At 35.4% G+C, this 14,735-nt stretch overlaps 1 protein-coding gene across 1 annotated transcript in view; it reads right to left on the bottom strand.

Moving 5' to 3' along the window:
• The window catches only part of LOC134847523 (cyclic nucleotide-binding domain-containing protein 1-like), a 380,437-nt gene that overhangs the window by 179,304 nt on the left and 186,398 nt on the right, over window positions 1-14,735 (bottom strand). The window lies entirely within an intron of this gene.

Genomic DNA, 14,735 nt, shown 5'->3' with positions numbered 1-14,735 from the left:
GCTCAAAAATCAGTAATCAATCAATGCCAAAAATTGCTAATTACCATAAATGAACATTAGAAAAAAATTAGAGCTCATAAACAAAATCATGTCACCTGAAAAAGTAAGAAAAATTCAATTTAATGATTAAATGATCATAATTAGTCATAAAAATTGCAAAACAATGATTATAAATTTTTTCTGCAATAACTTGTGTTTTTTGCACAAGAACAATAAACATTAAGAAAAACCGGAAACAACTATTTCGTGAGTTTTGCTAATACTTAATAACCGGTTCATAACAACTGAATACCAAATGAACGGCCTATACTGTCTTAAATACACATCAGGATCAATTTGCTTCTAAATAAGTTTTTTTTAAAAAAAAGACATGATTAACAAAAAAAGGGCGTTACTTTGATTGTGTTAGACTGTTGCGACAGTTTCACAATGATGTGATGATGATGAATTTGACACTTCCTGACAATATGGAGGCAGGGGAAGTCATATGGTTGAAGTGATCAAAGTCAGAAAGGAAAGAAACAATTCTAATTAGATATCATATCATCACTTCAGCTCAGGAGCAATATCACGAAAAAACAAGATAATTAAAAAAACAGTGGCCGATTCCAGTTCAAGAAGCTCCAAATGTTCGAGCACAGTATTATTGCAAAAGAAAAACAAAAAAATTCATTTTTTTATTTTATTGAAGTTTTCATGGTTTCCAAGGGAGATTGAAACAAAGCTACAAATTACCCCAACTTCAATTTAAACAAAGATAGCCGGTTATTGTGCAAAAAGCACAGAATGCACCGACCATAGTCTTAAAATATATATATTTTTTCAAACTTATGTCTTTTTGTGTGGTGTGAAAAAAAAGATCTGAAAAGAAAACATAGTAATCAGGCGTATTCGACAATCATAGTCAAATAGGCCGATTGAAAAATAGTTTTGTAGAAAAAACAGTTTTGTAGAATTTTTTCTAATATTTTGAAAATTTTGATTCCCAAAATGGCGCTAAAGAACTCCAAAAACTAACTTTTCTCGACTGAAACTAAGTTTTTTACGGCTTAAATAATATATTGTAAGCCTGTGCATGCAGACTTTATAAGCTCGAAAGCAGAGCAAAAATCAAAAAATTTCAAATCGGTTTTTCTCGACACTGAGAAAAAAATTTTAAATGCCGTTCACATCACGACTAAAAGGGCTTTAATATGATATATTACTCAACCCATTCCGATGAGTATTTGTGATACCTGAATTTGCTACGAAAAAAAAACAAAACAAATCCGAATACAAAGTTCTTCCGCTTTTTTTTTCAAATGGTCGGAACAACAGAAATAACCAATTTTCTTGAGGTTCCTGAAGGCGCCGGTAAACCCCTACCTACTTAGAGAATTTACAGGCATTTTTATTGATGTAGTCGAACAACGAGAACATAACTTTCTGACGATACGTTCATCGCGTTACAAATTTCTCGATAAACAATTCATTCTACGACAAGGAAATAACGATTAAAAGTTCTATATATAATTCCATCAAATTTTCTTTAAGTTGCCAGCAATCGAAACATAACAGTACACTCTAAGTCTAGGCCTTACTCGGGACAGTAATTCAAACATCTATGCTTATCAGGTTTGCTGAAAGACTAAAACGCAAAACCATCGAAAAAAAATCAGGTAATTAAAAAACATTGGATGATTGCATTGCGAGTAGCACCGAATAAATTTCAATAAAAAATAACCATTTTTATAAGTATTCATTTATCTGCAGAAATTAACAGAAAATTTGCTCTCTCAATTGTAAATAACAGGTTTTCACAGCAAAAACGGGCAAAACAAATTGGAATTGCAATAACTTTTCAACATCTCTCAAAAATCCATTTTATTGAAGGATCACTAAATTAGTGAGATCAAAACAAAATAGCAGGCATGTGTGAAGCAATAACAAGCCAGTTAGTAGTAACAAGTAGTAAATTAAAATGAAGGGTTAAAAATAAAATTAACGAATGGAATTTGAAGTCCATGGAAACATAGCATCATGAAGCTGAAAACCTTAAGGAAATTATGGGAAAAAACAGCGGAAAGTTGGGATCATCTTTCTAAAAGCTCTTTACAGCGCATTTCAGAATTAATTTTCCATTTTTATTGTGTTCCTGCTTTATTATGCAATTTCATCTTCTTCTCATTTTTTTACTCAATGGGGAATTGAGTTAAATTAGATCTTGACAAAAAGCGAGAATTTTCTGCGTCGACTCAATTTTAGGCTCATAGTTACAACTGGGCAATGGATCAATTAAATTGTCATGTTTCCATAGCGCATTCCAGGGTAGTTAAAATTCCTTATATTACAAATTCAGGGCTCAATTTTTGACAGAAAATGGGAAAATAAGCGGAAAAACAACATTTTCTTATTTATAAATGATGAATTTAAGACTAACAGGAACAAAAATAAATTAAAAATATTTAGAAAAACTAACTTACAAATGTGCCTTCAAATTGATTTCAGTAATCGTGAGAAAAATCCGTTCTGTTTGGCCTGAAATATTAAAATATGCATGGAGCTTTTACTTAACACCATTGGATTAATATTTGCCGAACACTGGATCAAAAATTGATCCGAAGTTATTGCAAGAAGTGATTGCGGATTAATAACTAATAGATACTTTCTTTACTTCTTAGATAATCCAATACAAATTTCCTGCCCATGATAAGCTGGGGTTTTTCAATAAATAAGGCGGATCACCAAAAAATATTTCTGACACTTTCCGCTGAAAAAAAATGGACTTCACAACTCGCCGAAAGATATTGCACGCGAAATTGATAAAACAAAATTATTGACTATTTTGGAATCCTGAACTAGTATAACGATTCTATGCTGCTACATAGGAACCGTTTCAGTAGAAAAAAAATTGGCCAAAAAGCGTTTAGCTTTTTGATATTAATTGAAAGAATCAAAATTTAACGAAAATTTGTGCATCTTAAAGTATAGAAATATGGATTCAGGCTGAATAAAATATGAGTATGTGAGGATACACTCTTTTGATCAATATTTAATTGCTAATTTAATTCAGCACAGTTCGTGCGAAATGAACACAAAATGAATATTTCATCAAATATCTCGAATAACTCCAAAACTGTCTACAGAATTCGGATGTTCAAGTCATCGGTCAATTTGCGCAGTTTAAAATTACAACAACTACAGTGACTAAATTTCAGTCGACGCGGCAATAAAAATAAACAAAAAAGCAGAATGGCGATATCTTATTTAATGTTCAATAAAAGACAAAACTAAAATGTCGACTTTTCTAACATTCGAAAAACTTCGAGGAGCTTACAAGCTCAGCCTATCTGAAACAAGTATCTTACTTGTAGAGGAAGGCTGAAGAATACAGATATCAGCGATGATTGAAAAAGTCATAAAAATAATTTCCATAGATAGTAGTAACAATGAAATTAAATTCCACCGCAACAATAAAAACTGGGACACACAGGCATAAAATTAAGACATTGGTGTTCAGTCACCGTTTTAAAAAATAGCAGGCGGGGAATAGAGACAAGGCGAGCCCAGCTATCGAATGGGATTGAAAGGCGGCAACTGCATTGGAGGAGGGTTGCGTATAGGGGTAAAAACTAAAGAGAAAGGCAAATAGCTCTCACTGCAGGGAGAAGGGAGCGGGAATCTATGGCATGATATCAGCAGGCAGGGATGCAAATTGAATGAAAATCGATAGAGGGGAGGTGAATGTGATATTTCAAATGCAAGCATACAACTTAAAATCAAAGCCCACAATCAACGATGCAAGATCAAAGCCATTATCCAAATGCCACAAAGAGACACCAAAATAGGCACGTTTTCAGGGAATTTCCAACCATTCAAGATTCTTGCGCGAAAAGTATATCTCGAGCCTGCTTTTACCGAATGCTTTTCAATTTTTCTTTTCTGAAAAGCATATGCTTTAAAAAACGGGAGTCTTTCAAAAAAAAAAAACATTCTTGCGTCTACCAAATTCTCTCAAGTGCTTGCGTTTTTGTTGCGACAACTCTCGGCAAAATAATCTTTACTCCACCTTTGAACTTTTGGCTCTTTTCCACTTTCCCCCTACATTTCAAAATATCCATTTCTATCGTTGTTTTACGTGTTATTATGCTTAAATGCGTGTTGTTTTGATTTAAAGCAAGAAGAACAAATTTGTTCAAAATAATGAATTTATTCACCATGCAAATTTTTGTTACGTAAGAACAAAGGTGAAATAGTTTTTCAAAGCTTAAATTCAAATGTGGAGGGAATGTGGACAAGAGCCGAATTTTTCGATAGTAAAACAGGTACAATAATAAACGCGTATGGTGTCATAAGAGGTATCAAAACATTTATGCTGTTAGTCGTGATTCGATCCAAGGCTTCACAATTAGTACTTGCAACTAACTATTCTAACATTGCCGTGCTATTCCCATCATTGATCTAAAGCATACAGCAAAAAAAAACAATTGTACGATATGGCAACTAAGCCGTCAAAATGTAAGCTGGCAAATAGAAGGACGATTTTTTTGAAACGGAATACTTCCCGTTTAAAAAAACAGGTCCGGTCAATATCGAACCCAGGACCATTGCCGTTCCAGGCCAAGTGAGCTCGTGACGCAAAAAAAAGAATTCAATGTGAACAGCACCTAAATTTACCGTTTCTAATTTTGACCATACTGTCAACCAAATTATTCACGGCAAAAAAATCTAGCGCCCGATTGCAATACCCTTTCTTATTGCAGGGGTAAAACATGGCCAACTGATAATTGGAAAAATGTAATGAACGAAGAAAACAAAAAAAAAACTACTTGTTTTTAAGAAAATCTTCAACTTTTGAATTTCGAAGAAAAAAAATGGCCTTTAAGCTCTTTGAATTCGCAGAACAATTTATGACGTACACTTTTTTTGTTAAATCAAACAAATATGAGAAAACCGGATCAATGGGTAAAACTTATTTCGCTGGGAAATCTACTTGTTTTTAAGAAAATCTTCAACTTTTGGGTAAAACTTATTTCGCTGGGAAATTAATGTGCGAAAACGTTTGAATTAACAATTTTAAAAAATTCTTATTCTACTTTTTGTTAAATTTTGGAAAAAAAAATAACCTCGGCGAAGAGTGAATGATAGATTAAAAAGTTTGTTGTAAAAATACAAACAAAAAATTTTTAGATCATTTTTATTTTTCTCAGAATAGTCTTGAAGAAGAAGAAGAAGAAAGAACACTTGAATTACTATACAATAAAAAGCCGAGGCATCAGTGTAGCAAAGTGTAAATAATAAAATTGGTTATAAATTCATTGGTTACATCAAACAAAAACAAAACATCAGAAAACAAGCAATAAACAAAACAAAAAAAAAACAAAATCGGTTACAGTTCGGAAATTGGTTGATTAAAGTATATGAAGTTTCGGATACTATAGAAAATTAAAGATTTAAGAATTAGGAACAAGCTGGTAATAAAACTTTACAAACAATTTTACAGATAGTCCAATTATACAACGTATATACAGTTTCTCTTTCAAGCAATGTGTGGAAAATTAAACTGAATTAAAAAATATAGAACTAGCAAAAACGGTAATCACGCCACGTATTTGTATTAGTACATATAGGATTGTTTCTCAATTCACTCACGTAAAATTCTTTCAATTTTTTCTTGAATTCTGTTTTCGATTTTTCTAAATTGCGCAAAATTATGGGCAGTGAATTCCATTTTTTAGAAGTCAAATGAAAAAATGATTTTTGTAGAGAAGCAGTCGAACAATGTTTGTCAAAAATAATTTGTTTCGTTCTTTCGTTGAGCCTATAATTGGCAGTCGGTAGTCTCAGTGTATTTTCAAAAGCCTTCTTTTTGTTTGTAAGATATTGGTATAAGTATGTTATACACTTTAACTCAATTCTTTTCTCGATTCCAATGAACGATTTGCTAATGCGAAGAAGGGAAGAAGATTTACAATTCGATCTGAAATATGTTCTTTTTAGCGCCCAGTTCAACTGTTTCTCCAGAGATAGCATCAAAGTAGCATTAATTTGTTGTAAAAAAATTGCTGAATAATCTAAATGTGATAAAAAGAGACAATGAAGCAAGGCAACTAATGATAATGTCGGCAGTTGTTGTCCAATTGTATCAATAGTTTTAATCCCTTGGGCCATTTTTCGGAGAATTGTTTTGATTTGAGCATGAAAAGATAAACTTGAATCAAGAATTATGCCTAAATATTTGCATTCTGATTTTTTGGCTACATAATGCCCACTAATTACTAGTTTATCAGTATCCACATTTTTGCTATCATTTTTTTGACAAAATGTTATAAATTCCGATTTAGATGCATTCAGATTCAATTGGTTCTCTGCAAAAAATTCCGTTAGATTATTGAGTGATTTTTGCAATCGATTCAAAGCATCCTCAGAAATTATAGAAGAGGAAAAAACCATACAGTCGTCAGCATATTGAACTAAAGTACAACCCTCATATAATCGCTCTTGTATGTCATTAACATAAATATTGAACAACAACGGACCAAGTACCGTTCCTTGTGGGACACCTCGTTTTATTTCAATCCAGTCTGAAAAAATTCCATTGACGTTTACTCTTTGAATACGTTTGTTTAGGAAGCTAGCAATTAAAGCATTTGCTCCATTTGAAAAACCGAGAGAAAGCATTTTTTCAATTAAAACTTCATGCGAAATAGAATCAAAAGCCTTGGACAGATCTAATAAAGCTGCATGTACGATTTTTTTTGAATCTATTTGATTTCGAATACTTTCTGTCACATAAACAAGAGCATCTTGTGTTGAAATGTTTTTGCGAAATCCGAATTGAAATGGTGTCATTATTTGAAATTTGTCAAGATGTTCTGTTATTTGGGCATGTAAAATTTTTTCAAAAATTTTAGAAAAAGCACAAGTTATTGATATTGGCCGATAATTTTTTGCATCCATTGGGTCATCTTTTTTGAACAAAGGGGTTACGTTTGCTTTTTTCAGTTCGATCGGGAAAATGTTCTCATCTAAGCAAGTATTTATGACAAAAGTTAAATGTGGAACTATAACTGATTGACCGTCAATGATTGCCCAAGCAGGTACGGTACAAGGTCCGAGAGGTTTTCCAACATTGATTTTTCGAACTATATCAAAGCATTGCTTCACTGTAATGTGTTGAAAATGAAAAGATGCAGATTCAGAGGCAGATTTGTTGTAATTCGGAGGCTTTTTAGCGCCGAAAAATTCGCCTAAGTTTGAAAAAATATAATTTAAATGATTGGCAATTTTTTTGTCTTGGGTTATCATTTCACTGAAGGAATTTCGTAGAACTGTAATTCGATGGTTGCCAGAACATGTACCTCTAACTTGGTTAATATATTTCCATTTTTGTTGGATAGTGCTGAGAAGTGAAAAACAATTTTTTGAATGATCGAATTGTTTACTTCTAATCAATTTGCTCATTTGATTACGTAAAAACTGGTACTTTGACCAATTATCGCTTGTGCTTTGACTGCGATATGATCTGAGTGAATTCTGTTTCTTAGTCAACAATTGCTGACATTCTGAATCGAACCATTCCGTTTTCAACACGTTTTTTGGTTTAAAATTACGAACAAACTTTTTTTCGATAGGAGCATGTTGCTGTAGAGCACAAGAAATTAAATAAATCATCGTCGAGAACATGTTTTGTGCGTCTGTACATTGATATAAGAGATACCAAGGAAGAGCGGAGAGTGAATTGCAAAATTCATTTTTCTGATAATTTTTCTTATTGAAAGTCGTAATTATCCTCGGTAAAATTTTGCCGCATTTTATATCCGTCAAAATAAATGAAGCAAAATGGTCGGTTTTATAAGGTGTATCAAAACAAAACTCAATGCCGTTTGTTTCATAGTCACTGATTATGTAGTCGATATGAGTTTTTGTTGAGGAACTAATTCTGGTCTCATCGTTTGGACAAAAAACCTTCAATCCATATGGGATAATTATAGAATCTAAATTTTCTTTTTCTTTGCTATCCAGATAATTTATGTTATAATCACCCAAAAGCGTAATTTTATTAGAAACTGAAAAAGCATTATCTATGTTAAGCGTTAATTGTTCCAAAAAATCAATAAAGTTTGATCTGCTTGGGTTATAACACAAATTAACTAACCTTTTTTCTTTACTCGAAATGTTAAATGTAGATTTGCACTCAACCCACACTGACTCATATTTTTCTTTATCAAATAAATTTAGATCAGGCCTCAATTTCGGAGCCAATTTGACTGGTATGTATAACAAAACGCCACCGCCTTTCTTTTTTACCGCTGATTGCCTATCATATCTGAACATCGCATGCGTTCTAGGTTGGAAATTCCATAAATTGTCACTATCTTCTTTTTTAAGCCACGTTTCGGAAATTCCTATAATTGTGTTTTCGCCCATATCATCAAGAAATTTTTTCAATTGCATCCGTTTTCTAATAATACTTTGAAAATTCAAATGAACAAATTTAAGATTTGCACAATTTTTTGAGCAGATACCGTAGACTGTTTCAATGGTTTCGATAGGACCAGGGTTTTTTTCAACATCCCCACTTTGGGTCAGTAACAACGCGAAAAGGAAAAGATGAGTCAGTGTGGTAGCTCTCCGCTCATTTATCCCACATTTCGTTGATAATATCTTTTGCTGGCAGCTTAGATAGCCCCAGTAAACAATAAATTTTTCTTTAGTTTCCATCTGAGCCTTGGAAATTAGAAAAATTGCACAAAACAACCAGAATTTAATATTCAGCATAATAGGTTAAATAAATTAAATAATCGCCAAAGTTTGCACCAAGAAAAAATGCGAAACTAGTATTTCCTAAAAAATTTTGCACCGTTTTGGAAAAATTGTAACATTTCTGCCGTTTTTGGATCTAAATTTGATGATTGTTGGGTTTGCTTCATTCTGGGGCGGGTTGTAATCTCACATGTGTTTGCATTAATATCAGAACCCCTAAAAGAATCTCTAAAACTTTGCACCAAAATTTCAACACCCCCATCAGAAGGATGCAAACCATCCGAGCTAAGAGCATCTGTATTTTGACTAAAAATTTTGTTTATGTCTAAAATATCCAATTTTACTTCGCCCAAGTCTTTTACATTCCGTACTAAATTAAGAATTTGCTTGTTTAGCTTCTGTACATTTGGATTAAAATCTTTTCTAAAAGCGCCTAAGGGAGTTACAGTACATAGTGAAATTGTTTCTGGGGAGAATTTATGATTTATGAGATAAATTAGTTTTTCTAAGCTACTCACGGCTTCCTTCGCGTCGAAATCACTTGAGAGGCAGTCATTTATTCCAATTAGCGTAGTTACATGTTTAAAATGTCGCGATTTACTGTTTCTCACGCGTTCCAGCAATGCAGAAATTTTGTGCCCACCAAATCCTCTCGCCAACACATTTTCCGATATTTGTTCCCCATTGATTCTGTTAACAATTGAGTCTCCCAGTAATAGGCCAGAATATTCTCCTTCTCGTGGTAAAAATAAATGTTTTCGTTGCTGGTCGAATTTTTCTTCTTGAATATTGGTTGCTTGTATTTTGATTTCTTGGTTATTCTTGCTTTCTTGGTTATTTTCGCTTCGTTTGTTCTGATTTCTGCTCCGAGTTCCAATCTTGCTCCATTCGTTTTCAAATTTGTTTTCTGTAATTTTCGAATTGCCCGTGTTTTTAAAATTTTCTAGATCAAAAAATTTGTTTCCTCTTTCTTCCTCTTTCGTTGATACAGTTAAGTTTTCGATAATTCGTTTAAAATAAGTAACATTTTCGACTAAGTCTTTATACAGCTCGTATTTCAATTCGTCGTTCAGATTTCGGAAAGTTTCGAGGTCAAACATGTTGGCGATTAAAAGCGAAATTAAAAATAAGACATTAAAATGAACCGACTGATCGCTAGAAATTTAATTTGGTCTTAATTTTTCTTTTTTCTTTTCTCATCTTAACAACGAGTTTTCTTACATTTGAGTTAAAATGGCATGGATTGTAGCTGCAAGCTCTCTATTTCATAGCTTGAATACCTTTTCTTTTCTATACTCGCACTCGGCAGCAACATCAGACTCTTCTACATTAGCCATCTTAAAAAAAAAACAGAAAAATATTGTGAAACAAAACAGTAAACCAATATTCGGAATATTCGGGTTTTTTAGCAGTGGACCCTGGATTATTCGGTATTCGGCAAAAAAAAAATATTCGGATTCGATATTCGGATTTCAAAATTTTAATATTCGGATTCGGCTTCGAAGTGCCGAATACTCGGTATTCGGGTCGAATACTCGGATTCGAATCGATATCCCTGCTTACGACCAGCAGAGAAAGCGGAACTGGACGAACTGGTATACGCTGAATCGGGATTATCGCTGAATCCTCATACCGTGAGGAAGAGACAAAATTTACAGACTCTTCTGGAAGAGCATCCTCTGGTGGACAAGGAGATAATTCTTTGGCACGACGTATTGAATAACAGTTTGTCGAAACACCGAACCAATGCCAACACGCTTTATCCTCTGGACGATTTAATTACGTATTTGCAATCAAAGCGACATCGGTTTAAGGCGATTATATATTGCAGAAGAACCAGAACGACAGATATCTTTGATTCTCTGATGCGTACAGGGATCTTGATAGAACCAAAAAACGAAATTGATCTCGAGAGGCAAGAGGCAGGATCCCGCTTTGGTGAGACAATACCTGGAAGTTCATCAATCGAGCGAACTTGAGTTGAAGTCATTGCGAGTTGTGCTGACACATAGAGAGAACTTGCCCGGGATATTCTCAAAGATAAGAGCGCGGACTCAGAAACCATCACAAGGACGACGCAAGGCGAAGGCACGCAGAGAGGAAACAACGACTGACGTCTCTCTACCATCGGCTGAAAGGGCGCGGATTGGGTAAGTGAATCTACTGTGTGAATTATCCTGCTGAGAGCCGCATGAGTTTAAGTGCTCGTGGCCTGCAGGATAATGACCGCCGTAGTTTTGCCCCCACCGATGCTGAGATGGATACTCAGGAAAAAACAAACCTGGAAATTAGTTTTGAATTACCTGAAGTATTCAAATAAATTAAACAACAATGTGACATTCGACCAGAATGGCCAAAATGCAATCTCTGCAGAATTCGGAATTTTAGCAGTAAGCCTTCCGGATTGGTGGTTTTTAAGAACTAAGGGCGTTATTGGAACGTTTAGCCAAACGGTGAAGGCTGGAATATTCTAGTATTTTAAAATTTCAAAAATTCGAATGATGACGTCACATTTCTGAGAAATGCTGAAACGGCCATTTTAACAAAAAACGAGTGAAAGAACACAACAACAACATTAGTTGCGCTGACGAGAACAACTTTATCGAAATTGAAGAAGTCGAAATTGAAGAAAAACAGCAGCAGATTGCAGAGAACGTTCCGAGTTGCAACTATTGTGCTGCTACAATAGTTGCAAGGCCGTTGCGAACAACGGTGAAGGGTAAGAAACCAGCCTTCCGTGTTGTCGTGAAATCGAACTTGAGGAGCTTGATTCACCGGATTCAAGAATCCGGAAGGGTCTCGGGACGGAAAACTTTTATTGACTCATATGAACTTTTAGCATCCTGTCATGTCCTGACTTGAATTTAATTGATATTTGGATTAGTTTTGACAAGGATGAGGTGCTAAGAGTTGGGGGGGAAAGGGTTGATCCATCTTCGATGGAGATGATGATTTTTATCTACTGAACAAAAACAATAGTAATATAATAAATAGTAGCACTGTTTTTAGGAGTGACCTCGTGGTCTGTGGATACTGAGACCCAGCCATGAGCTCACTATTTTTGCATGTAATTCAGTTAATTTGAGCGTTCTGGTCGAAGCCGGAGAACAGTAACGTTTTTGTCGACCCGATGTAAGAAAGACCACCGAAAAGTACTGGCTTGGTAGAGACGGTGAAAAACATGCAAAGCTCTGTTTAGACGCTAGCCAGTCGTCTTAAGACTTAGTTTTGTTATCCGTCGATATGTATCTTCCGGGCGAATGTTACATGTATGTTTTTATGGCGCTCCTGGGTGTTATTTTTTCATAACATCATGACGAGCACTCCGCGCCGAGCGGATGCTCACATTAACGCCCTTAATAGGCCTAAACTGCCGGGGCGGAAGGGTAGTTCGGAACGCGGAAGCCTTCCGGATTACCGTGAATAGTTTTTTAACCTAGTTAAGACCGAAAATTCACGAACCAGGAAGGGTGGGGGGAATCATGAACCCCTCATCCCCGGAGTGGTTTGTGACCAAAAACACTTAAAGATATAAGTAAAACCAAACAAAAAATAGTATAGTACCCAAGAAAAACAAAAAACATAAAAAATAACCGAAAAAACCAAAAACAGTAAAAAAAAGTAAAAAATCAGTAGAAATCATCCCCCCAGACAAGATGTGATTCAACCCCCCCGTTTGTTGTTGATAGATATATTGTTATTACAGGCATTTATATCAGTCAGGATCGTTACGATCAGTTTTGTAGCCCGTTTGTGAGGCTTGTACTGTAGGGTTATTTGAGCATTTAAGCACGTTAATGATAAATTGCGCTCAATCCGGAAGGGTCAGCTGATTTGCGCTCAATTCGGAAGGGTCCTGGGTGAAGACCGATCCGGCAAGCAGTACAAGGAGCAACAAGAAGGGGCTCAACGACAACAACAATCGACTGTTGGGTATCGTTAACAAGTTTTGTATCCCTTTTGGTACAAAAAGTAAGATAGTAATCTGTGGGGGGCTCGACAGTGCTGCACTGTATTGACCCTTCACCGAACTGCGAATATCCGAGTTAAGCACCTTAATTCGGATAATAAACAAACCCGGAGGGGTATAGTATTACTAATATTATTATTTATATAGCCTATATTAATAGTCTTATATCGTTTTTCAGTGAAAAACAACGAAAACAGACCGGTTTTTAGGGTCAAAATAGCGATATTTTGATCCCCCCACAAGTCGCGATTTTTGAGATATCGATATTTTTTGAAACGGAAAAAAGCGCTAAGTTAGTGTGTTACATCGTAACTGCACTACTGTAATAAATAGAACCGGTTAACTTGAGTTCGGAAGTGGTTGGAACTAGTTTGGTACCAAAAACCAAATTTTCCCATTTTTTGATAGTAAGAAGCACTATAAAATCAGAATATTTTTTGAAATCTTTGAGTTAGGACAGTAAAAATAGTTGTTCGCACAACGTCGACTAGTGAATCTACGAGTTTTAAAACCCGCTACCCAAAAGCCTTCCGGGTTGCAGAGAAATCGAACATAACGTGTTTGATTTGGTGGATTCATCAATCCGGAGGGGTCCAGGTAGCATAGTTTTTCGCAAATTTTTTCTACAAAAGCGTTTTAGATCGGGTCTTTTGCATTGAACTAGAACAGTATAGGCCTTCTGAGCTCAGATCAATAATTTTTAGGTCGAAAGGACCAGATTTGCGGAAAAAGTTAGGCGGAACCTATAAGAGAGAAAATTTTTGAGTTTGGAAGAAAGACGTTTTAGTTAATAACTTTGGAACTACAGAGCATATCGAGTCAATCTTGGTACCATTAGATCAGAAATTAGCTGAACTTACTAGTAGGAAAGAGAATTACTCGAAAAAGCGAGCGAGAAAATTTTTTGAGATTGTTTTTAGCAAATTACACAAATCCGGAGGGGTACACCCTTCACGTTTTATAAATTTTGCTGAAAAACCCTTATACCCCTACCAAAAGTTGATAGCGATTGAACTAAGTAACTTAGGACAGTTCTAGACAAAAAGGGAGGGCTCAAGGCACAAGACAACCATAATAGAGTCGAAATTAGGCAAGTGATAAGACCCTTCACCGTTAGTGTGAATTGTCAAATAAGTGCCTTAACTTCAATCCGGAGGGGTCTAGGAAAGGACCCTATACCCTTCCCAGTTAATTCAAACAGCATAAAAGCAACGCAGAACGTATCCGGAGGGGTATAAGCTGAAATTAAGAAAACTACAAAAAGCTACTTTGACAGAGCTAAGGGCTCCCAATCCGGAGGGGTCGAAATTTTTCAAAGTCAGAGGGGTCCGAATCCGGAGGGGTCTACTTTCCACAAAACCGGAGGGGTCCGAATCCGGAGGGGTCTTATAGTTGCTATTTCGGAGGGGTCCAAATCCGGAGGGGTCCATATTCTGACAGTCCGGAAGGGTCCTATTTGTGCCAATCCGGAGGGGTATCATTTTATTAAGGACTTAGGTAAACGAAAGAAAGACTAAAAAGCGAGAGGTATTAGGTTATTAATACACAGGCTAGGTATCAGTGACTGCACTGGTAACTTGCCTTTCAAAAAGAACCAGACTAATACAAAACAGGTCCGAACTCGGATATTCGCGACACTAAGTCTAAATTAAAAAGAGCGTGACTCATTGGTGTGGATTGGAACATAATACGTTTTTGGGAAAAGTGACTGCCCTGAGGATTTTAGTAGGTCTAGCTCGGGCTGTCCGAAGGCAGATAGGTAACACAGTACTCGGTGGGTGCAATAGACGCCCACTTGAGAAAATAACTGCCTTCAAAGTCTTGTCTGTTTGGTGCAGCACCAAGCAGGGAAAGCTTTTTCTGTAAAAGACAGGTTCGACTATTGTACTGCGACCAACTAAGAGTACAAGACACATACGTTTTTTTATATATACATTCATATTGTGTCAATATATATTTTTTGTTTTTGATTTTAAATCAACCTAAACTGTGTTTGATTGGGTAGTGAGTACACTATCTT

This window comes from Symsagittifera roscoffensis, chromosome 6, assembly GCF_963678635.1.
Source record: "Symsagittifera roscoffensis chromosome 6, txSymRosc1.1, whole genome shotgun sequence".
In the NCBI taxonomy this organism is placed as follows: domain Eukaryota; kingdom Metazoa; phylum Xenacoelomorpha; order Acoela; family Convolutidae; genus Symsagittifera; species Symsagittifera roscoffensis.
The sequence above is the reverse complement of the archived record's forward strand: the minus strand, read 5'-3'. Positions and strand labels throughout refer to the sequence as shown.